This window comes from Stomoxys calcitrans, chromosome 1, assembly GCF_963082655.1.
Source record: "Stomoxys calcitrans chromosome 1, idStoCalc2.1, whole genome shotgun sequence".
NCBI classification, from domain to species: Eukaryota; Metazoa; Arthropoda; class Insecta; order Diptera; family Muscidae; genus Stomoxys; species Stomoxys calcitrans.
Genome location: NC_081552.1, coordinates 94,632,760 through 94,658,423, shown reverse-complemented (window position 1 = coordinate 94,658,423; position 25,664 = coordinate 94,632,760). Strand labels below are relative to the sequence as shown.

The window sequence follows — 25,664 nt, the reverse complement described above, 5'->3', positions numbered from 1 at the left end:
TGGACGAAAACGTCTAAGTGAATATGATGGCAGACTGACACATAAGTCTACTTAATATTCCTCTTGCCAGGCTTTCGGAGAATATGCAAGTCCTATGCATGTGAAAATAGCAGCCAGATGGGACGCCAAATAGTCGACCTCCATCTGTAGTAACGCCAGAAATATTCCATCACGTCCGGGTGACTTAAATATTTCTACTCTCACTCGCATGTCGTATACTAACGTCTCAGTTTAGACATGGTTTTTTGAGAGAAACTTTTTCATCTTCGCGGCTTCATTAGCGGTATCGACCTGTTTGCAGAAAAGCTTGCAGGAGGCACGTTTTTTCCAATAAACTGCCGCAACTGCCAACCCAATAAACTGCTGCTCTTTTACGGTGTGCTCTGTTATAAAGTCTGCGGATTTCCGAATCTCTCCGGTCATTCAGGGTATTTCTTGGGCTGATTTCCTTTCTCAAAGAGGACAACTATCTTTGAAAGACCCCACTATTGCAGTCGTAATCCTGTTGACATTGCCGTCAATGTCTGACATTGCCGTCAATTGTCCATTATGCTTGGACAATCCAAAGTTTCTTGCACAAATCTTCATCTCAGCAGTCTTCCGAATTTTATATTAGTTGGCTTTCCACTTATATCGGAGACGCATCGAATTCTGCGCTTGCAGTGTTGTTCTCAACCTAATGTAGCGATGGTCCGAAACTGAGTGGCCAATGGAGACCCTCCAAAACTGAACCTCATCGACAAGATTTTCCGAACATAACATATTATCACATCTAAAAATAACAACATTTTGTAATAAATCATTATTTGTTAAGTATACATTTCTAAGCATTTCGATCTTCGGCTATCCTTCTCAATTTTCTGACATCTAGTTGCGAGATGTATTTCTGCACTTGGTTTTTTCATTGGAGATTTAGTCTTCGCTTTTTTACGTTCACGATCAAGTTCATTATCAAATGACTTTAAGCTGGGGCTTCTTCGTTAATATTGACAACATGATCTAGCCTCAGATTGTACTTTGATATGTTTGACTATGCCAAAGTCGTCATACAACTTGTGCTTCATACGACGCCGATATTTCCCAACAACCTCAGATAGGTCCATAAATACTATGAGGAATCTTACCATTTAACCCGCCACGTACTCCTTCGATTAAATTGTATATCAAATCAAGCATGAGTCCACCTATCCAAGTAGAACGACAAATCTCTTGTAAGCAAAATACCATGAGAAAGTTACTTAAATTGTACTTCTCATTTTACAATGTCTAAAAAAGAGAAAAAGAAGTGAGTAGCTTTCGTAGAAGTCATGATGATATTTATACCTAACCAAATTCATTATTTCTATTTTTATCGAATTAAATAATCTAATAATTTAACCAACCCCAAGCTTTCTTTATTCTGATTATTTCTATTCAAGCTCTCTTTAACATATGTCCCACATTCAACAGTTTGGTCTGCGATAGTAATCGAGAAAACCAACGTGAGAAAAAAGGTTTATATCATAAATTTACCTAAATGGTATGTTCTCGTACTTTGTGTTCAGTTTTATCTTTATGGTATGGGAATGGATAAGTAGACAATTCTCCTCTACCGGGTTCATGTAGAATATTTCTTCTAACGAATAATTTATTTATCTATTGTATGACAGCATTTTTTACTCTTTCCGTTTTCATACTCATCACTAAGGGATAGGGGTATATTCATTTTGTCATTCCGTTTGCAACACACAGAAATATCCATTTCCGAAATATGTATATTCTTTGATATTTCGGAAATGGATATTTCTGTGTGTTGCAAACGGAATCACAAAATGAATATACCCCTATCCCTTAGTGATGAGTATGAAAACGGAAAGAATAAAAAATGCTGCCATACAATAAATAAATAAATTATTCGTTATACGAAATATTCTACATGGAACCGGTAGAGAAGAATTGTCTACATATCCATTCCCATACCATAAAGGTAAAACTGAACACAAAGTATGTTGAAATCACGCTATAGTCTTCAGAAAAAGAGATATTGAGCTTAAAATTTGGACAATAGACCAATCTGCCGGTTTGAGATCTTAGGCCCATTAAAGCCACATTTATTATCTGTACCGCAGATAACGACACCTCTTTGGAGAGATTTTTTTTATATTGCATAGAACCTTAACAAATGTCGCCAGCATTAGGAGGCGATAACTAACGTTTAAAATTATTTCTGATGTTCTCATCGGTATTCGCACCCTGGCGTTCAGCTTGATAGGCGGTGGCATGATAATCTCTGCGCTACCGTGGCCTCCAGTGTGGATATGTTGATATAGCTGTCATATATACTGATCTCCCGATTTAAGGACTTAGGCCCGTTGGCACTAATTATCCGATATCTATGCAATCTATCGCAATGACTTGTCGTTAGGCTCTTTGACATTCGTACCGAGTTTGGTTAAGATCGGGCTATGTTTGGATAAAGCATATATAGCAAGGCATCTATATTACGATTTGAACGTTCATCCCATACATGTTTCCTATCCTCACAACCAGCAGTTAAGTTCAATCTATAAAATCATGCTTCTTAAAACGTTATCGACGCTCGTAGTAGATATGTGATTGAGACTGGTGAATTTCCATCCTCGAGGCCGTGAGAAGATTTGTAACCTCTTTCGCAAGCAAATCAGCTTTCACGTTCCTGGCACATATTTGTAACCAGGGATCTAACATAGCGTAACTTTGTGTTACCTGTGCATTTGCTCAGGAGAGTCTCAGCAACGGTGCATCGCTGTAGATACAATAATGCTCGTACCCACAAAAGCCGTAAGCGTCGTTTAGCTATCGCGAAATATGCGTACATTTGACCTTTCAATATTTGTTGGCAGCATAAACTCCGCTATCGTAGCGATCGCAAAAACCTTCACCTTGAAGATACTGCAATCGTCCCCATGTAAGTCTGGCCGGTAGCTGATCCAGTTGAAACGAATTGAACAGCGTCCTCTTGGCGGTTTCGTTGAAATATAGGTCTGAATTCTCAGCAATACTGTCAAGGAACAGTAGTTCCCATATCCCCACTTACAAACTACTCTATTTACCTTATCCACTCTTCCCTCACATACGACTCGAACTCCATCAGAGGCCACCATAGGTCAGCACCGGTCGCACCACCGCCGAGTGCAGGCAGTGCATCTATCTAGGTGGATAACTCATCTACTACCAACAAGGCCCAGGCACGAATAGGGAGCTGCGAAGGCCATCTTCACCTTGGACCCCAATGCTCTAATTCAATTTACTATCCAGAATAATCCCAAGGAACCAAACCGGCTTTATCAGCTCCTTGCCGTCTCGGCAATCTAACCCCACGCTCCTTCCCCCTTCTTGTTCAAAATACGAACTCAGTGTTTCTGCCATTCACCCCTAGACCACACCGAGTAGCTCAAGACGCCGAACTCCAAGAGAGGTGTTCAAAACCCCAGATAGAGCATCCACGAAGTTTTTGGTGGCAAGAATAAGATTCCACAGAATTCCAGAATGCGTATTGCAAGAGTTCCAGAATAATCCATAGCAAAGGGGAAAAAACTCCGCTCTTTGCCGTACCACCATTCACCTTCAAAGCAGCGGCCTCAATACTGGCCGTGATCTCCCTATGCAGAATCATACTTATTATCCAACCCGTATTGCTGCTCCACACATCCTCATTCTTTAAAGCCGCCCCTTTGGATTCACATTATTAAATTCCCCTCCATATCCAGAAATACCGCCAGCGTGAATTTCATGAACTTCCTAGCTATCCTCCTATACTAAAGTCCAGAAGCCTCTCCAACGTCTTCACGAAAAAAGATGAGAGACTAATCGGCCTCAAGTCCTTGGCTGCATTCTATTACCGCATCCCCATCTTCGGTATGAGGACCACCTTCACGAACCTCCACGACAAGGGTACATAGGAGTCCCTTATACTCGTACGCGCTCGAAACAAAGTGACCATCAACCCTCATATAACATCCTAGAGTAGACGCCATCTGAATAAGAAGACTTATAGGCCCAATGAACGCTGTCGTCCATCGCCAGCGCTTCCATACCATTATCCTCTACAGGACCCAAAACCCCTACTTCCAGACCCGCACGACCACACCACGGAAAGTGTGTCTCCAACAAATGTACCAACGTATCGCCACACTAATCAGTCTAATATCCGTCTGGCCTCTGCATATGACCCACATATCCTTTGCCTTTAATTTTCTTTACGTCGAGGAGTTCTTGACAATCGACAACTAGTGGATCAGTCTAGCAAAGTCCTCCCTTATGAATCTTTTTAATTCTTATTGTAGAACCTCAGTTTATGTCTATAGACCAACTCTCTGTCGCCACTCCCACTGGCCGCATTAAACGCCCTCCTGGCATCAATTAGGAGTAACATGAGATCCTTATTCCATTTTTTGTCTTTGCTTTTGTGGGCCTCCTGGCCGGACAAGTCAGGTCCTTTGGTATAAATAAATAACCCATTCTCTAAGATGAACTGCAGAACACAGATTGTTATTTTAAACCTTGCAATAACGTACAAGGTCCCTCACACTATAGGAGGTGGCATCATCCAATCATCGATCAGAAAGTACGCAGAGCAGATCAATAGTACCATACCCAAATGCGACAAGAACTTAACGGTGCGGCTTCTATAGGGGATACTGCAGAATTGAAGAATAAAACACGTCAATTCTTTTTGGAAATTAAAATCGTCTCCAATACCTTTAGTCTTGCGAAGATTTTCGCATGAAAAACGCTGCACCGGGTCAAATGCCTGTATGTACCATTCGTCGCGCCGAAAAAGGAGTGCTGCCAGGCCCCATCGACAACCCCCATCAGTACTGAAGAATGGCCGCAATTTGACGAACGCAAGTTTCCTAACACTGGTTCTCTAAGACCAACATGTGTTGCCCCACATCCAACGAAAAGGTAATGCACCTCTCTCTTTCCTCCTATAGAAGGCACAGCCGTTTGAACTCAACGAAATAGTGACTTGACGCCACACAAAGAAAAAATATTTCTTATCGCTATACCATTCGAAGTCGTTTTTTCCATCCTTCTCACTTTCCAAAGAACAGCTAGGTACTCGAAGTTTTGAAAATTTTTTCAATAAGAGTAGAAGTAGAGAGGGCCTCCGTAACGCAGAGGTTAGCATGTCCGCCTGGGTTCGAAGCCTGGCGAAACATTTGTGAGGTACTATGCCATGTAAAACTTATTTCCAAAGAGGAAAGAAGTATCGCACTACGACACGCCGTTCGGACTCGGCTATAAAAAGGAGCTTAAACTTGAATCGGACTGCACTCATTGATATGTGAGAAGTTTGCCCCTGTTCTTTAGTGGAATGTTCATCGGCAAAATTTGCAAAAAGAGGTAGAGCAGAGTATGGCATGTCCGTCTATGATGCTGAACGCCTGGACTGATCGTTCGGACTCGGCTATAAGAAGGAGGCCCCATATTATTAAGCTTAAATTTGAATCGGACAGCTCTCTTAGATATGTGAAAAGTTTACCCCTGTTCCTTAATAGAATGTTCATGGGCAAATTTGCATTTACAGGTCAAGTGGTATTCAATCAATAAATCAATCAATATGCATATTACATATTACAATTAACACAATGGGGGGCTAAAGTAAGGCAAAGTTGACCTTTTGATACCTTACACCACATTGGGCATGCAGGCTAAAACTTGCTTAAATTTGAGATATAGAATTTTGACCAATAACGATGCGTATTGCAAGAATCACAGAAGGAATCGTTGTGCAAAATTTATAATGATTGGATGATTAATGCGTTTGGAAAGGCCCTAAAAGAGAAAATAGGGAGATACATATATAGGGGAGCTATATCTAAATCTGAATTGATTTTTATGAAAATCAACAGCAGTGCCTGAAATTACAAGAACATTTTTTTATTTGGTTAATAAATGATTACTTTATTGTAATATTAGTCCAAACGGACAAACATATATCGGAGCTATATCTTAATCTGAATCGATTTCGTCCAAAATTCGCGCGGTTTGTTTTAGTCGTGAAAGTAAGCATTGTGCAATATTTTGAGAAGATCGGTTGATAAATGCGCTTGTTGGGACTCTAGATAAGAAAATCGGTCGATACATATACATGGGATCTACATCCAAATCTGAACGGATTTTGCCTGTGCCAGATTTGAAGACGATCGTATAAAACTGCGACCTGTACTTTGAACACAAATTGAATTGGACAAAGCTATATCGATTCAAAAAGTGATTCTGTGTCGATCGGTATAGTAATGAATGGGTCTTTCTCCCTACTTCTGGGTGTAACAAACAAATGCACCAAGATATAATGCCTTGTACCACCGTAGTGATGCAGGGTATAAATATTTGATATCTTCCAAGAGTTTTTGTGGAAAATTTCAAACATTTCAATGTTTCACAAAATTTAAGTGTATTTATTTAACTTATTTTTAGTAAATTTTTGAAATTTTTTTTCTAGAATTCTTTTCAATACCTTCAACATAGAATTCCCTTTGATCCAAAGCACTTTGTCAATGAATTTTGCGTATGTTACATGCGTTTGTACATTTATTGGTATGAACGAGAGTGAACGAATCTACGAATGCACGCTGCCTTTGTAGTATTCAGGCTTCAATTTCATTTGGCTTCATTTCACTCAAACACCACTTGAAAGCCATCATCAACTTTGCCAAGTATCCAATCATAATCTAGTGGCTTACTTTTATCTTTTGTTTGTGTGAAATGTTGCTGCTTATAAGCCATACTTATTCATAGAAGGTATTTAGTGGTACATGTTGGAAAAGACGAAGAGAAAAACACATTGGCATACATATGTGTACACATGTTTATCAGGGATGATGAAAATATCGTGCATACATCTGAAACTTTTTTTGATTTTTTGTAACGAAAAAATGCCTTGTTAGACATTTTATGTTCGTGCCATGGCTCCAAAAAAGCTTTTAAATGCCCATCGGCGGCGAAACCGCTCAAAACATCCCTTGAGATTGAATATTTCTTCTTTTGGCCATTGTTGGGCTCAAATGTTCGAACGTGCGCTCGTTTAAGCACACACGATTATAATTTGGAAGTTTACTCTATTGGGAAGTTTTTCTTGACGAAGAAACGATAATCGGAAATTCAATACGTTTGTGCAGCAACTCTTTTGCTCTTTCGAGTCAAACTTTTTGCTTAGGTGTAAGGTCCTGCGAAGTCGAAGTCTCTAACTAGAGCTCGTTTTTCGATATGTGTTGCATACCTTCACGGGATATTTTCAGATCTTTATATATTTGATTGCTACTACGGCTTGGATTTCATTGAATTCGAGCCTTCACTCGCCGAACCAATTCAGGGGTTGTTGCTTTTTTTACCACAATAATGGCGTTTGACGACGAAACCAGTATTATAACGATTTATAGTATGATAAACTAACATTTTGTTTACTTTGAGAAGTTTGAGTTCGCCAACAATAGTTCGCAAATGTACAACGCCATCACGAATAACATTTTTTAATTAGGTTAGGTTAGGTTTATGTGACATTATAACACGACAGGAAGAGGACAAGGAAGACGCCTCCTAGTACCGTTGAACCATCCAGATAGCTTTAAAAAGCCAAACAACTTGCGAATGTTTACATCCGCTAAATCAGATAAAGTGGAACTCCTTCGGACTGCAATAGAGGGGTGCACACATTGCACATGTACTAAAGTCTCTTCTTCCCCGACGCCCTCACAGCTTCTGCAGAAGTCGTTACTTGCAACCTTCAGTCCGTCAGCATATTTACCGATCGGCCAGTGATCTGTCATGACGGCACAGACTCGCAAACTCGTCTGTTCTACAATTCTCTGTGATACCTCCGGGGCCTGGCACCCAGCACAGGTTAATTTTGAACTGTTTAGCCATCTTGTTGAGAGATCTGCTACAGTCGATGGCGGTTTTTGAACTCAAACTATGTTCTACAGAGATTATGACAATATATCTTAGCCATTTAACCACTTCTTTTATATCAAGGACCTCTGCTTGATACACCCTATAGTGGTCAGGTAACCTTCTCGATATGGCCAGTCCTAGTTCTTCGGAGTACTCCCCAAAGCCCATCTGGTCGACTTGTTTCGAACTATCCGTATAAGTCTATGAAACTTCTATTATCATGGATATCGTAGTTTCATCGGTTCTTTCAGGAAAAGTGACACAGTACTTTTTATAAAAAAGCGGCTCAGGCCTGGTACATCAGGCATTGAATCAAGGATAATATCGTACAGTATTCGCAGGCGCCACATGACCAAAGAGATTCCTTAGCCTCACAACAGTGGTTGCAGCAATTTGTCTAGCCACAATGTCAAAAGGCGTTAGGTGTAGCATAAAATTCAGTGCATCAGATGGTCCCTGCCTCAGTGTGGAGGTGATGCACAAACAAGTCATCCTATGGATCCGGCTGAGTACTGAACAGTAGGTGGACTGTTGAAGCGCCGTTCACCTAACCACAACACCATATAAAATTACAGGTCTGATACTATCGGGTTGTCATATGGTTCTGAGGCATGGGTACTTGTGAAAGCAGATGAGGTAGTGCTTGGAGTATTTGAGAGAAAGATTCTTATTAAAATATATGGTCCAGGTTGTGTTAATGGATAATATAGGCGTCGTATGAACAACGAGCTGTATGACGAGGATAGCATAGTTACACGTATCAAAATACAGCGGCTGCGTTGGCTAGGTCATGTTGTCAGAATGGATGAAGAAGCTCCAGCAAAGAAGTGTTTTGAAAGAAAACACGGTGGTACACGCAAACCGGGACGACCGATAGCCCGATGGAAAGATCAACTGGTGGGAGACACCTCGACACTTGGTGTCAGAGATTATAAAATGAGCACAGAAGATCGATGTGCTTGGAACGCTATTCTATGTTCGGCTAGTGGAACAAATGTTCTGTCATAGCCAATTAGTGCATAGTAAGTAATTTTTCGCTATAACAGCAAATATTACCTTCTGCTTCCAAATGGTATAAAGTTAACTTTTGCTTTCAAACTAAATATTAACTCAAATGCCTCAGTTGTTGTTTAGAAGTTAAAAATTTGGTAAACTTTTGAATTAATAAAAAAAAATATTGACATTTTTCACGTGACTAATTTGTATTTCGTTGGACAAAATGAGTATAAAACATGAAATATATAACTTGAAAATATAAATAAATCTTTTATTCAGCGATTTTAGGCTTCGGAAAAAGAAGAATCATTAATGTTTCCATTATTAGCCTCTCTTTGAGAGACATGGTCTGTCAAGAGTATTATAAAAAAATTTAATTAATACCAACCGTATCATTTTTAGTACAGTACCACAAAATCAAGATTCACATTGCTATCTTTCGTACTCAGCACCATTTTCCAAGTCAATATAGTAATAAGCTAATAGTACACTCAAAGAAATTTGTTGGTAAAAACAGCAAAAATTTTTGCTGTAACAGCAAAAAGTCTGCTGAAAATGGGACAGTAGTCATTTTTTGCTAAAATAGCAAACATTTACCTCTGTTTTCAGAGGCTAGAAATTTGACAACAGCATTAAAATGTAATAAATACATAATCAGTTTGTACGTCTCATCTAATAATTTTAGGTGCATATAGCGTAAATTTTTTTCTAATTTTCTACAATTTGATAATATTTTAACGATTTTAAATAACAGCCGACAAAATAACTCCTAAAATCATTTTTAAACTTTAAGTGATTCAATTGTTTTAAGGAAGTTCAAAAATGTCGTATAGATTCTTTCAAAAAGTAAAAGTTTTTAAATTTACATCAGCAAACAGTGTTTGCTGATATCACCAGACTAATTTTCTTAAGTGTAATAATATGAACTTTGTGTTTGTTTGTTTGTGTGTTCCTTATAGACTCAGAAACGGCTGAACCGATTTTCTTGAAATTTTCACAGATGGTGCATAATGACCCCGTGGTGAAAAAAGCGTAGTACATTTTTTGATATCTGAAAGCGGGGCGGACCCTCCCCCTAACCCTAATTTTCAGAAACGCCAGATTTCGGAGATGGGTGGTGCGATTTAAGCGAAATTTTGTGTGCTCCCCACCATAAAACTTACCAAACATATATTTAGACCAATTACGAAAATATGGTACTCAAATGAAAAGTATTTAGGATAAGAAAACGTATCTGATATCCAATTGTCGGACCAAGTGCTAGGGGAACCAACCCAAGCCCCAAAACACCCCTAAGTCGGACATATTTACCGACCATGGCAATATGGAACTCAAATGAAAAGTATTTGCGAGTAGAATACGAATTTGATATCCAAATGTGGGACCACGTTTCTAGGGGTCCACCTCTTCCCCAAAACACCCCCCAAACAGAACTTATTTACTGACCATGTGAATATGGGGCTTAAATAAAAGGTATTTAAGTGTAGAATTCGAATCTGATATCCAAATGTGGGATCAAGTGTTTGAGGGGCTGCCTCTCCCCACAAACATCTCCTTAAGGGGACAAATTTACGACCATTGCAAAATGGGGCTCAAATGAAAGGTTTTTGGGAGTAAAGCACGAATCTGATATTAATATTCGGGAAAAGTGTTTATGGGGTCACCCCAACCCCACAATACCACCCAAATAGGAATTATTTGCTGACTATTGCAATATGAAGCGCAAATAATAGTTACTTTAGAGAAGAACACTAATCCGATATATAAATTTCAAAGACCAACTCACTAAGTGGCCGCCCATCCCCCAATACACCCTCCAAGCCGGTCATGATAGCCGACTATGGAAATATGGGGCTCATGTATCTGATATCAACATTAGGGGCCAACTGTCCAGGGGACGTCCCACTACCATAACAACCCCCAATAGGACGTATTTGCTCCCCAAGACAATTTGGGTCTTAAAGAGAGTGGAGCTAAATATTTATGGTGTTTAGGGCCAATACCCCAAACCGGACATATTTGCTGACTTTTGCAATAAGGAGTTCAAATGAGATTAGAAAACGAATTTGATATCCAATTTTGAGGCCAATGGCAATATGGGATTCAAATAAAGTATATATAGATATATGAGAATAGAGCACGTTGCTTATATATTTTCCGGGCTTAGTGTTTGGGGGACCACCCCAATCCCCAAAACACCCCTAAATCGGGCATATTTACCGACCATGTCAATGTGGAGCTTAAATGAAAGGTACTGGGGGGTAAAGCAAGAATTGATACCCATTTTTTTTTATTGACCATATGGGGTTAAAATAAAGATATTTGGGAGTAGAATACGAATTCCAAATTTAGGACCATATATTTAGGACGTCACCCCTTTCCCAAAACACCCACCAAAGGGAAAAAAAAAATGCTTCGACCATGCCAATATGTGGCTCAAATGAAAGGTATTTGAGATTAGAAAACGAATTTGATAACCTATTTTGGGGCCATGTGTTTGGGGGACGCCTCATCCTGTAAACTCATCTTAAGCCAATGGCAATGTGGGGTTTAAATAAATGGTATTTGAGAGAAGAGCACGATGCTGATATTTTTTCAGGGCCAAGTATCTGGGGGACCACCTCTCCCCCGAAAACACCCCTAAATCAGTAATCATGAGATTATCGGGCTGAAATGAGGTATTTTAAGAATGAAGTACACCTTACATCTAAACTTAAATTCGTGGACCAATAATGATCATATGGGATTCAGATAAATGCACTTATATTGTTGAACTGTTAGTCAAGCGATATACTCTTTTCTTGGCATGGTATTTCACTAAAAGCTCTTTATTGTCGAAAATAAATATTCCAAGAAAAATTTTGTTCCATATAAAGTAAAAGAAGGCGCAGCGAAGCGGGCCCGGGTCAGCTAGTACGTTATAAATAACACAATTGCTTTCTTAAATTTCCTTCAATTTGAGCATTTGGAAATTGTCCATTCTTTTTGTTCACATCCCAATTTTATAGCTTTTCACCACTTCGGCGTAACGTGGTTCACAATTTTTTGTTTTTAACTTTACAGTTATTTTTAAAGCGAATAAAAAAGCTAGACTTTCTCCTTTTCTACATAATTTTTTTCTACCCACGCCACGTTGTGCCTGTATATGATAGAAGCGCGGCATATATTTGACTCATTCTTACTCCTTTTAGCAATGGATATGAGGGAAAGGGAACAATATAATCGTGATCAGTGCACAATGTTTAGTATTAAATAACAATTATATTCGTACAACTAAAAATATATATACAATTAAAAATTAAACCATATTTAATGAGTCAAATATAGTTCTATATATAGTTTCTGTGTATATGCATGATGTTGCAGAGATAGGCGATCTCCAGGTATATTTGCTCTATCATATGTTTCGATCAACCCCCATAGAGTCTTCAGCATAAAAGATGACAGATTAATAGGGCGAAAATCTTGCGCCTCTGTGTGGTACGGGTTTCCTGCTTTCGAAGCAAAAATTACCTTTGTGTCCGTCCATCCCACATGTATGTACGACATGCTGATACTGGCGGAGTATATCGGATACAGCTTGTAATTCAACCGGTTATACATAAAAGAATCGAAACTATTTATCGAAACAAAGGATTTTCGGCTCAGACACAATTTCCCCGATAGCCTCCGACGAATGCATATCAGTGACAACCGCTTCTAGGGCCAAGTTATTCCTTGATGAGTTCCCTCGCTAGACTTTGTCAATACATTGACTGACTTCTAAATATATTCCACCGTAGGTATCCCCAGGTATCGAGGCTAACATCTTCCTTAGCCTGGAGGCCTCAGATATATACTCCATGGAGCTGCAGAATTGCACCCAGGATTTGTTCTGTATTGTATTTTTTTAGTTTAGCCATGTCGACGTCTCAATCGTGTGGTGCTTCTTCAACCCTTCTTTAAACCAACCAGTTCTGGAATCCACCATGTCGATCGCTGTTCGCCCAATGGTTTGGTTCTATCTAATATTCTAAGTATTTTTAATTTAATAATTAAATTTTATGCCTTTTATTCGAACTCGATAAACGCTTTGGAAGAGTAAATTTTCCACTAGTTGTATAGCGGTTCTCATTTATAAGTCTGTTTAATATTTCTATATGAAGACCCTTTTTATGGAGACAAACGATCAGGCCTGAATTCATGGTCCACCCTATGTAAAATGGAAATGAAGGATGCTATGTGCTAAGCAGGCTACTAGAATGTCTAGACTGAAAATAGGTCATATAAGCACATGAACTCCACCGCTGGGCAATTGACGGTTTACTTGTTGATAGACTCGCAAGTACGGATGTCGTATGAACTAATATTTCGTATATTTTTCCCTAGCATAACTGCAGTACTTTTCTGTCTCTGCGGTAATATTTTGCGGATCCCATTTATCATCCCTGATTTATTCCCATATCTGTAAACATTTAGAAATTTTTGCCTCATCTGTTCTTAAGATTTAATTTGATGGATTGATTTCTAAAAATGTGTTAGTCTTTGAAATTCTTCCACTCTATTTCCCCTGTTCTCCTTCCACTTCACCTCTTGTTTCATCAACGCCGTTTTGTATGCATTGTTAGCTGTTTGCAATGACTTGAAGAAATTTTGGGCTTTAGATTCTATTCTTGGTCTAGTATGTACATTCGAAATGTTTCCACTTTTACACATACGATGGGTATGAATTGTTCAAAAGAGATTTGTACAAAGGCAACTTAAATTTTAATGAAGCTGCGTTGTAGCTTTTATGGTGTTAATTATTTCGCTTTGTAAATGAGCAATTAACCAGGAAATGACTCTGTACTTTGATTATGGTTTCCAAATAGAAACTACAAACTTCCATAACAATTTCATGAAGGAGCAGCAGTGATTGCTTTTAATGCTCAAGTGTGTCTGTGTGTATGTTTGTATTATACACACTGTAAGAATAATTGACCACAATTTATGCGCATACGGTTACGTTTGTATTATTTCATTTGAAGAAGTACTCCTGTCATATGCATGTCAATAACAACATTTTAAAGGAAGAACTCAAAAATTTATGAGAAAAACTACTTGAAGATGTACTTAAAGAAATTTAAGCTGTTCGCAGCAAAAATTGATGAAATTTCTTGAGTGTAATGTTGTACAAGAACTAGACTGCCACTAAAACCTAACCAATACAACAAATAGTACTTTGCGATCTTTTTTAAAATAACTTCAATGTTATTGTAGTTAAGGAAAAAAATTAATTTTCTATACACTCTTTTTTTTAACAGGTATGCATGGTCAAAGATTTACAAAATAAAACGAAAGCTTTTAATGGTAAGAAAATCAATTTATAAAATGTAATTTTAACAGAATCAAAGTCACCAATAAAAGGAATAAACATATGAAGTTTTAAAAGCCAATATCAAGGCTGGAATGGTTTTTTGAATATTAGGTTAGGTTTGGTTGGAAAGAGGGTGCAGATATTAATCTGCCCCATGCCACTATAGACATACACCTAGCCCAATAAGCACAATAAGCCGATTACTATTGTGCGCTTAAAAAAATAAAAAGTAACCTCGAAAAAGAAAAATTATATTTGGAATTCCATGCTACTTACAAAATCCTAAGTTGCTTTCTATGCCACGCCCCCAGGTTGGTTCATCTTCGGTATTGTGTCCCCACCCAAGTGCCGGTATCTGTTAGACGCGAAAGCGGGTCAATGACGAATATTAAAAAACAGATACAAAAAGATGTATATTACAAAAGTTTACTAGTTAATCCTTTCCGATATATTGGATTTTAAGTTCAATGACTTATCTATCCATTAACTATTATTTAAATTTTTTTCAAAAAATATTTAATTATTCATTAATAACTATCTTGTTCCCTTCAAAGTAAACGCCCTCAGATATTTTTTTCAATTTTTCTGTTTTTTCCAATCCTCGAAATTCTTTTGCAATGCGCTTTTTGGTTACATACGACTTAATACATTTTTTCGAATAGTAAAAAAGAGAAGAGCTCACCAAAACACAACTAGCCTTTTTATCTGTCAAACACATAATGGCTGACAAAATCCCTTAATGTTTTCCATACCACCTCCTTAAGAGGGTTCATTTCTGGAATTATGTCTCCACCGTACTGCCGGTGTCTGTTAGCCGCTAAGGCCGGGCCATGACATGGGTAATGCTCCAAGGTCCCATCATCCTCCCCACATGCCCTACACTTGCTATCACTTGCCGCACCGATTGCACACGTAAGCGCGTAGGTAGTCCAATGTGTTTATGTATGATACCGAGAGCTATACTCACTTCCTTCTTACTTTCTTTCAGTAATAGCCTCGTCTTCTCATGATCCTGATTTCCCCATAGGATTTTCATCGTCGTACCACCTCCATAGTCTTTTATAGGTAACCTTCATGACACTCAAACCACTGTCGTAAGGTTAAACAAGTAAAAGCGTGCTAAGTTCGGCCGGGCCGAATCTTATATACCCTCCACCATGGATCGCATTTGTCGAGTTCTTTTCCCGGCATCTCTTCTTAGGCAAAAAAGGATATAAGAAAAGAGTTGCTCTGCTATTAAAACGATATCAAGATATGGTCCGGTTCGGACCACAATTAAATTATATGTTGGAGACCTGTGTAAAATTTCAGCCAATTCGTATAAGAATTGCGCCCATTGGGGCTCACGAAGTAAAATAGAGAGAACGATTTATATGGGATCTGTATCGGGCTATAGAACGATTCAGACCATAATAAACACGTTTGTTAATGGTCATGAGAGGATCCATCGTACAAAATTTCAGGCATATCGGATAATAATTGCGACCTCTAGGGGTCAAGAAGTCAAGATCCCAGATCGGTTTATATGGCAGCTATATCAGGTTATGAACCGATTTGAACCTTATTTGACACAGTTGTTGAAAGTAAAAATAAAATACGTCATGCAAAATTTCAGATAAATCGGATAGGAATTGCGCCCTCTAGAAGCTCAAGAAGTCAAATCCCCAGATTTCTTTATATGACAGCTATATCAGGTTATGAACCGATTTCAACCATAGTTGGCACAGTTGTTGGATATCATAACGAAATACTTCGTGCAAAAATTCATTCAAATCGGATAAGAATTGTGCCCTCTAGAGGCTCAAGAAGTCAAGACCCAAGATCGGTTTATATGGCAGCTATATCAGGTTATGAACCGATTTAAACCATACTTGGCACAGTTGTTGGGTATAATAACAAAACACGTCGTGCGAAATTCCATTCCAATCGGATAAGAATTGCGTACTCTAGAGGCTCAAGAAGTCAAGGTCCAAGATCGGTTTATATGGCAGCTATATCAGGTTATGGACCGATTTGAACCTTATTTGGCACAGTTGTTGGATATAATAACAAAACACGTCGTGCAAAATTTCATTTCAATCGGATAAGAATTGCGCACTCTAGAGGCTCAAGAAGTCAAGACCCCAGATCGGTTTATATGGCAGCTATATCAGGTTATGAACCGATTTGAACCATACTAGGCACAGTTGTTGAATATCATAAGAAAGCACGTCGTGCAAAATTTCATTCAGATCGGATAAGAATTGCGCACGCTAGAGGCTCAAGAAGTCAAGACCCAAGATCGGTTTATATGGCAGCTATATCAGGTTATAGACCGATTTGAACCATACTTGGCACAGTTGTTAGATATCATAGCAAAACACGTCGTGCAAAATTTCATTCCAATCGAATAAGAATTGCGCACTCTAGAGGCTCAAGAAGTCAAGACCCAAGATCGGTTTATATGGCAGCTATATCAAAACATGGACCGATATGGCCCATTTACAATACCAACCGACTTACACTAATAAGAAGTATTTGTGCAAAATTTCAAGCGGCTAGCTTAACTCCTTCGAAAGTTAGCGTGCTTTCGACAGACAGACGGACGGACGGACATGGCTAGATCGACATAAAATTTCACGACGATCAAGAATATATATACTTTATGGGGTCTCAGACGAATATTTCGAGTAGTTACAAACAGAATGACGAAATTAGTATACCCCCCATCTTATGCTGGAGGGTATAAAAAGTAAATTGGGCATGATAACCACCGAAATCTTCATTAGGCCCATTTGCTGTTTTGGCCGTTTTTGCTATTGAGGGGAGAGAAAATTCGAGTGGATTCAAATGTTAACTTAATACCCTGCACCATCAAATATGCGTACTAATTTTAAGCAAATGGAATCGTTTAAATTTGTTAAACATATTAAGAGGTCTAATTGAAGAGGTCTTGCTTGATTTTCTTATGATCAGAGCTAAATTGTGGCTCTCAAAGAAAGCATGTTGTCATGTTTAAGTCTGAATTTAAAGAAAATTTTGCAGACACACTGATACATCAAATAAAACATTTCATGTTTAATTATATGGGATACATTAGGATGGAGCATAAAAGTCTGTATATACTGAATTGATTTTTTCCGAACTATCAAATATCAATATTCATACCCAAGAAAGTTCCACAGGTTAAAAAAAGTATCAGGTAACAAATCGGCGGTATAATGGGAGGAATACCACGATAGACTTAGAAGATGCAAGCTGTTAAGTAAACGGATATTCAGTATAAATGATGTTGCAAGCAAATTTTAACTTGATATTCTTTATCCAAACCGAGACATTGGCGGTCGATGTGAGTAAAATAGGCGAGACAAAGGTTATCAGCTCGATTTTTGGGTTTTTGTTTAGGTTTCCTAAAAATTGTCATTTTTCGAGTTTTTATTAAATCGGTTTCTTGCCAAAAATAACCGGTTTCTTAATATTGTTTAATTTCTAACATCTAAAACTGGTCATCTGAAAATATGTCCTTGGAAAAATGTCTTTGAAGAAAACTTATCGAAATCTTTTCTTAACGGAAAATTCCATCCATATTTTCTCTTTAAAAAAATTATTTGTCATGTTTTTTTCAAAATTTTGGTGCCATGTTTGTTTTAAGAAAATGTATCATCAAAATTTTCCCTGTTCAAGCTAAACCAATGTGGTCTCAGAAACTATGTAAAGGATAGCAGATCGACTTTTGACTTCATCTAAGTGATTATATAAAACATTTTTAGAGGGGGTTCTTTCAAAAGAAATATTTATCTCAAATGCTCAAACCGGTTTTTTTGAAAAGCTCATGTCTCGAATATTTCGAAAGCCAGCTTTTGAATAAGGACATTTTATTGATAACCCTAGGCGAGACAACGGCTGAACACCCATTTTCCACAGGCCACGACAGGCGAACAGATTAATAAGTGTCAGAGAGGCAACGCCATTTAAGCTACCAGAGCCTGATTGATTATTTACAGCAATAATTTAGAAGAAGGCGATTTGCATAAACGCTAAAGGCGTGCCAGGACGCATGAGTGATGCCCTGGCCCGGCAAAGCAAGTTATGCTAGGCCAAAAGTTGACAGTTTCGAGTTGGTCTCCACTTGGTCTCTCCATTGGAGTTTTGGTTCTCCACTTTTGCGTATCCGATTATGGTCTTTTTAAAAATACTTCATAGTTAGGGCTTCTTCATTCAATCCTACAATATGACCTGGTCAACGTAATCGTTGTATTTTGATGCGATTAACTATGCTATCGTCGTCATACAGCTTGTGGTTCATACTTCGGCTATATTTTCCATGCACGCAGACTGGTCCGTAAATTTTACGAAGGATCTCTTTGTCAAACACTGTCTCATCTGCTATAGCAAGCACCCACACTTCCGAGCCATACAACGGCACGCGTTAGTCAGTGTCTTGTATGATGCATTTCCATCTGTCGAGCTTTTGAACTGCTTGGTCAATCCAAAGTAGCATTTGTTAGCCAATTTTATCCTTTGTTATACCCTCCACCATAAGATGGGGGGTATACTAATTTCGTCATTCTGTTTGTAACTACTCGAAATATTCGTCTGAGACCCCATAAAGTATATATATTCTTGATCGTCGCGACATTTTATGTCGATCTAGCCATGTCCGTCCGTCTGTCCGTCCGTCCGTCCGTCCGTCCGTCCGTCCGTCCGTCTGTCTGTCGAAAGCACGCTAACTTCCGAAGGAGTAAAGCTAGCCGCTTGAAATTTTGCACAAATACTTCTAATTAGTGTAGGTCGGTTGGTATTGTAAATGGGCCATATCGGTCCATGTTTTGATATAGCTGCCATATAAACCGATCTTGGGTCTTGACTTCTTGAGCCTCTAGAGTGCGCAATTCTTATCCGATTGGAATGAAATTTTGCACGACGTGTTTTGTTATGATGTCCAACAACTGTGCCAAGTATAGTTCAAATCGGTCCATAGCTGCCATATAAACCGATCTTGGGTCTTGACTTCTTGAGCCTCTAGCGTGCGCAATTCTTACCCGATCAGAATGAAATTTTGCACGACGTGTTTTGTTATGATATCCAACAACTGTGCCAAGTATGGTTAAAATCGGTCCATAACCTGATATAGCTGCCATATAAACCGATCTTGGGTCTTGACTTCTTGAGCCTCTAGAGTGCACAATTCTTACCCGATCAGAATGAAATTTCGCACGACGAGTTTTGTTATGATACCCAACAAGTGTGCCAAGTATGGTTTAAATCGGTTCATAACCTGATATAGCTGCCATATAAACCGATCTTGGGTCTTGACTTCTTGAGCCTCTAGAGGGCACAGTTCTTATCCAATTTGAATGAATTTTTGCACGAAGTATTTGGTTATGATATCCAACAAATGTACTAAGTATGGTTGAAATCGGTCCATAACCTGATATAGCTGCCATATAAACCGATCTGGGATCTTGACTTCTTGACCCCTAGAGGTCGCAATTATTATCCGATATGCCTGAAATTTTGTACTCTCTCCACTCGGATTCTCTCATGACCATCAACAAACGTATTTATTATGGTCTGAATCGGTCTATAGCCCGATACAGATCCCATATAAATCGTTCTCTCTATTTTACTTCGTGTGCCCCAATGGGCGCAATTCTTATACGAATTGTCTGAAATTTTAGACAAAGTTGCTGACTATCTCAAGGTTTAAGTCCCCAACTTTCTCCATGTCGTCCCAGGTATCCGATCGGATATCTGAGACGACGCTTGTGGGCGAATGCGATGTACTGCTGCCAGCGGCACAGTCTTGGATTGACGGAACCCTAGAATTGCCATCTGGAAGAGCATGTTACAAAGAAGGGTCTTCATTGAGAGGACACGTGGACGTCGACAGTGAAAATCATAACGGACAGTAAACTGGCCATCGGCGCAATAAGAACCATGACGGTACGGTAAGGAACAGTCTTGGAGTGCAAAAAGGCGATTAAAGTCATCTCTGAGAAGGGCACGATTCGCATCGTTTGGGTGGAGCACCACAGCGGAGTAAAGGGGAATGAAAGGGCATATGATTTGGCAGTGAAGGTCAGAGAACCGCCATCAATAAACTTGGCTTTCGAGCATTTCCTATGTCATTGCCCGGCTTTAGCAGCTGGCAGACATCGGTACTTAGGTGCGGACACAAAACCAGGCATGAATCAACTTAGGTGCGTGATATTTAAAACAATTAGGAATTTTGTAAATAGCACTGAGTTTCTGACTTAGATTTTCTTTTTCGAGGTTACATTTTAGTATTTAGAGAGCACAACAAGCCGATTATTGTCTTAGGTGTCCATAGTGGCACGGGGCAGATTAATATCCGCACCCTCTTTTTGACCTAACCTAACCTAACTTATTCCCAGTTTCTTTATCTGCTCGGTTGAATGGTCAATAGTGAATATGTAAAAACCGCCTCCTGTACAATTTCGGTTTTGTCGTTTATCATTTTCATGGAAAGGACTCGATATATAACAAACCACCTACGTTCCCTTGATATCTTTAGTGTGTCAGATATCTTATTCAACTTCACTTTTCGGTTTTTTAGAAACAATTGGGGCACTTTTCTATGGTTCCTGATGTAACTACCGCTTTTGGGCGACCAAAGCGTGGTGCATCGTCTTTTCCCGTGCAGACACGTTTCAAGTCAGCGAACCACTATTTAACCGTTTGTCTCGATGGTAATTCATTAGCCATAAACGAAATATTTGTTTACGGCGAAAGTGCAGGGTATTTTATGATACATCCATGCAAAAATTTGTGACGAATACAACGTTTTCTTTGGTCAAGTGTTCAAATAACGAGAAAAATTGGTCAACAGTTATAAGAGCATGCTATATCCCAAATTTCCTGAAGATCATTTAAAAAACTACCACATTGCTCAAAACTTTAATCTAATTGATGCTATATTCCAATCTGAACTGATTTTTACAGTTTCGTCACTAGGTCAAAAAAAGGCCTGTGAAAAATTTTTAAATATTGCCATCTTTATTGCATACAAAAATTAACATGGACATAGCTAAAACTAATCAGAATGTGGTTCTGAGTCGATCCGAATTCCTTTAAATACGTCTATATAAAAAAAATTTCTAAGTAATAACTCCCTACACCACAATAGTTGCACCTATACAGACTGCAAGCCAAATATGAGACGTTTGAGCGTACGCTTCAGCACTCTCTCTCCCATCATATTTTCGAGTAAAAAAGCATCTTTTGTTGTAGACAAAACATTTTTGAGATAAAAGAGTTTTGAATTTTTGCGTAATAGAGCAATCTTTTAGCACCGAAGAAGTACATAAAAGTTTTACCGTAAACATAATGACATTTACATCAAAAAGATACAAATTCACGACTATAGTTCCAATGTGGAGGAAAAGGTTACAAGTTTACTATAAAAATAGAACTTCCCTAAGAAACGGATTTGTTTGCTGGAAAAATATCCACTTAAACTTGTGAACTAATGATCAGATTATAATATAATTTTGCAGGCATATTTGTGTCAGGTAATACTTCCCAAAATTATTATAGACTTGGAGCTTTTAGCGCCATGTATATATTATCCTAGAGACGTTTTAATCCATGTGTTATTAAAAAACAAGTAAAAGCGAGCCAAGTTCGGCCGGGCCGAATCTTATATACCCTCCACCATGGATCGTATTTGTCGCGTTCTTTCCCCGGCATCTCTTCTTAGGCAAAAAAAGGATATAAGAAAAGATTTGCTCTGGTGTTAGAACGATATCAAGATATGGTCCGGTTTGGACCACAATTAAATTATATGTTGGAGACCAGTGTAAAATGTCAGCCAATTCGAATAAGAATTGCGCCCTATAGGGGCTTAAGAAGTAAAATAGAGAGATCGATTTATATGGGAGCTGTATCGGGCTATAGACCGTACAAAATCTCAGGCAAATCGGATAATAATTGCGACCTCTAGAGGCTCAAGAAGTCAAAACCCCAGATCGGTTTATATGGCAGCTATATTAGGTTATGAACCGATTAATACCTTATTGGGCACAGTTGTTGGAGTCAAAACAAAACACGTCGTGCAAAAATTCATTCAAATCGGATAAGAATTGCGCCCTATAGAGACTCAAGAAGTCAAGACCCAAGATCGGTTTATATAGCAGCTATATCAGGTTATGAACCGATTTGAACCATACCTGGCACAGTTGTTGGATATCATAACAAAATACGTGGTGCGAAATTCCGTTCCAATCAGATAAGAATTGCGCCCTCTAGAGGCTCAAGAAGTCAAGACCCAAGATCGGTTTATATGGCAGCTATATCAAAACATGGACAGATATGGCCCATTTACAATACCAACCGACCTACACTAATAAGAAGTATTTTTGCAAAATTTCAAGCGGCTAGCTTTACTCCTTCGGAAGTTAGCGTGCTTTCGACAGACAGACGGACGGACGGACGGACGGACGGACGGACAGACGGACACACGGACGGACAGGCGGACGGACATGACTAGATCGACATAAAATGTCGCAACAATCAAAAATATATATATTCTTTATGGGGTCTCAGACGAATATTTCGAGTAGTTACAAACAGAATGACGAAATAAGTATACCCGCCATCCTATGGTGGAGGGTATAACAAGTGAAAGCGTGCTAAGTTCGGCCGGCCCGGAGGATATATAACCTCCACCATGGATCGCATTTGTCGAGTTCTTCTCCCGGTGCCTCTTTTTAGGCAAACAAAGGAAAGGAAAGGATAAAAGAAAATAATTGCTATGCTATTGGAGGTATATCAAGTTATGGTCCGATTCGGACCATAATGGAATGAATGTGGGAGACCACAGTAGAAGTCAATGTGTAAAATTTCAGCTAAATCGAATAAGGATTTCGCCCTTAAGTGTGCTCAAAACATAAAATAGAGAGATCGTTTTATAGGGGAGCTGTATTAGGTTTTATACCGATTCGGACCATATTTGACACGTATGTTGAAGGTGATGGGATAAGCCGTTGTACAAAATTTCACCCAAATCAGATAATAATTGCGCCCTATAGAGGCAGATCCCAGATCAGTTTATATGGCACCTATATCAAGTTATGAACCGATTTGAACCATACTTTGCACAGTTGTTGAAAGTCATAACGAAACACGTCGTGCAAAATTTTAGCTAAGTCGGATGGGATTTGCGTCCTCTAAAGGCTCAAGGAGTCAAGACCCCAGATCGGCTTATATGACAGCAATATCAGTTTATGCATCGATTTCACCCGTACTTGGCACAGTTGTTAGAAATCATAACTAGTGGCTCAAGAAGTCAAGACCCCAGATCGGTTTATATGACAGCTATATCAGGTTATGAACTGATTTCAACAATACTTAGAACAGTTGTTGGAAATCATAGAAAAACACCTCATGTAAAATTTCAGCCAAATCGAATAAAATTGCGCCCTGTAGTGGCTCAAGAAGTCAAGATCCAAAGATCGGTTTATATGGGAGCTATATCAAAACATGGACCGCTATGGTCCATATACAATCCAAACCATCCCACACCTATAGGAAGTATACTCCATCGATAGTTAGCGTGCTTTCGACAGACAGACGGACGGACAGGGCTAGATCGACATAAAATGTCATGACTATCAAGAATATATATTCTTTATGGGGTCTGAGACGAGTATGTCGAGGAGTTACAAACAGAATGGCGAAATTAGTATATCCCCATCCTATGGTGGAGGGTATAAAAATTAACGCTATTGTTATTTGAGATATGAAGATGGTATTATTACCATCTCCCTTTTCTTTAAAAATTAAACCAATTACCTCACCTCATCATGCAATGCAATCCTCTGCAATAGGTTAAAAAGCAATAAATAAACCTTTTTTAAATATTTCCAAACCATACATTTAACGCTCCATGTAGATTACCAAAAACAGAACAATTATAATAGATTATCTATCTAACCAACGCTGTAAACATAAAACCAAACGGGCATCTCAAAATGAACCACACTAAACTAAAATTGGCAGCTATGAAAAATTATTTACAAGCCAAGCAAATGGAACAATGATTTTTTTTTTATTAATTCCAAACTTGGCAAAGCGAAAACAAATATATGTTAACATCAAAGATGTTTGCTGGGATGTCAGCCAAACAAAAAATTCTTTATATTGGATTTCGATACCAAAAAATTGCTGATTCTATTGATTAATTCATTGACCGCTGTCAGTCAACAGCAAACACAGCAAAGCGGGTAACCTGACACCTCATGACGACAACAATAACAAAATCGTCAATCAGCAAGAAACCAATAGCAGCACCAGCAACAGCACCAACCAACAGCAGCAGCGCCAACAGCAGCACCAACCAACTTCAACCTAAGTTTAAGATTTTTGATTGAGTTCTGTAAAAGCACTCAAATTAATAAAAACAGAAATGTAGTAACTGTTAACTGGCGCCCAACAATCCATCAACGCACCCGGAGGCTGTGACCAAGGACCAAAAAAACACCCTAGAAGACCACAGAGGCTGTAGCTACAACTACCGGCTCAACACACGTCAACAAGTAAGCGGACGATTCTCCAAGTAGATTTAACGAAAGGACAACGAAATCGCCTCCATGGACGTATGGAAAATCTTTATAGGGATACATTTGTAAGTAGGCAGTGAACAAAAAAAAAAAAAAAAAATTTGTGAATCGTAGATTTAATAATTAAGAAGAATTTAAGTACAAAAGTGAAAAAAATGTGAAAACTCTGGTAGAGAAAAAAAATTTTGGTGAATAATTAAAGAATTTAAAAATTGTAACTTCAGGAAATAGAAAAATCAATAGAATTAAGAAAAGTTGGAAAAAGTTAGATTTAATAATTAAGAAGAATTTAAGTACGAAAGTGAAAAAAATGTGAAAACTCTGGTAGAGAAAAAAATTTTGGTGAATAATTAAAGAATTTAAAAATTGTAACTTCAGGAAATAGAAAAATCAATAGAATTAAGAAAAGTTGGAAATGGATCGCCGGAAATCCAGATCACGACGATTTCGAGATAATAGAGCAAAAAATTAACAATGTTTTGTCAAGCAATAATAGGCAGGTTGTAATAAATAATCTGTCTCTGAAAAAAATAGATGAACTCACAGAAAATACCAACAAAATTATAAAAATTGTAAAAACCAATGAAAATTTTATAACCATGCTCAAAATGAAAATTGACCTTTTAAAGGAAGAAATTGTTAATGTAAATTATGCCATTCACTGGGCAAAGTCCGGCATAATAAATTCATTTGTATTGTCGAACACTGAAGTGAATATTGCAAAAGAGCTTTTCGAGAAAGATTCAATTCCCTTTGTAAACATAGAAGAAATATTCGAATTCTCTGAAGTAAAAATTGCATCAAATGAAAAATCACTTATTTATATTGTCAATGTACCGACTACGAATTTAGAT

At 38.4% G+C, this 25,664-nt stretch overlaps 1 protein-coding gene across 4 annotated transcripts in view; it reads left to right on the top strand.

The window, feature by feature from the left end:
* The window catches only part of LOC106095086 (heparan sulfate 2-O-sulfotransferase pipe-like), a 507,727-nt gene that overhangs the window by 60,608 nt on the left and 421,455 nt on the right, over positions 1–25,664 (top strand). Inside the window, exon 1 of one of the 4 annotated variants that reach the window (XM_059363962.1) lies at positions 14,223–14,241. The exons of the other annotated variants lie outside the window; for them this stretch is intronic. The gene's annotated coding sequence lies outside the window, so the exon portion shown is untranslated. Of the gene's footprint in view, positions 1–14,222; positions 14,242–25,664 lie in introns of those variants that run through there. 4 annotated transcript variants of the gene reach the window in all.